The sequence below is a fragment of the Stylophora pistillata genome, chromosome 9 (assembly GCF_964205215.1).
Source record: "Stylophora pistillata chromosome 9, jaStyPist1.2, whole genome shotgun sequence".
In the NCBI taxonomy this organism is placed as follows: Eukaryota; Metazoa; Cnidaria; class Anthozoa; order Scleractinia; family Pocilloporidae; genus Stylophora; species Stylophora pistillata.
Genome location: NC_142527.1, coordinates 18,852,701 through 18,853,434, shown reverse-complemented (window position 1 = coordinate 18,853,434; position 734 = coordinate 18,852,701). Strand labels below are relative to the sequence as shown.

General features: G+C 40.2%; 1 protein-coding gene across 1 annotated transcript in view; it reads left to right on the top strand.

Moving 5' to 3' along the window:
- The first annotated feature begins 224 nt into the window (after positions 1–224).
- LOC111331352 (uncharacterized) overlaps positions 225–734 on the top strand; it is a 2,931-nt gene continuing 2,421 nt past the window's right edge. Inside the window, exon 1 of the mRNA XM_088733460.1 lies at positions 225–734. This exon is cut by the window's right edge and continues 2,421 nt beyond it. The gene's annotated coding sequence lies outside the window, so the exon portion shown is untranslated.

Genomic DNA, 734 nt, shown 5'->3' with positions numbered 1-734 from the left:
TTTTCATGAAAACAAGAGAGCCCTGACCTTTAGTGGTCACTCTTCGTACAAATATGTACGATTGCCGGTTAAAGGGTTAAGTGAGTTAAGTCTTGTACTGTCTAGCGGCAGTTTGTTGTGGGTTCCCTCAGTGTTGCTGTTGCTCAGCTCCTCTCTAGTAAAGAAAAATGGGAGAAGCTTAAGGGCACATTTGTGCTGCTTAAGGGCGCATTTGTCTAACCTAATAGCACTTTCAAAGACCCTGACCTTCTCCCGCAGATAAGGAGTATTGGTTATAAAAACATCCAAGATATTTTCTCCTCTGGTCCGCTTTTTAACCATTTGAGACAGCGAAGGATGAACTAGTAATCTATTACTCATCGAAAAACGTCAGTGATCTTGAACATCACATCAATGCTGATTTACGAACGGTGTCTGAGTGGTTCTCTAGAAATCTCGTTACTCTAAATATATCCAAATGCAATTTTGTTACCTTTGGAAGTCCTCAGAAACTGAATTGCATGGAAGATGTTTTGATTAAAGTAGAGAACACTTGTATTGAGAGAACACAATAATTCAAGTACCTCGGCATGACATTCAACAAATCTATGTCATGGGCAGATCATGTCGATGCTATCAGCACGAAGATTAATCAAAGGATCGGCCTAGTCAGGAGAATCAGGAATGTATTGCCACTACAAACTAGAGTTACCTTGTACTTTTGACTACAGAGATGTTATATGGGGGGACAAGAA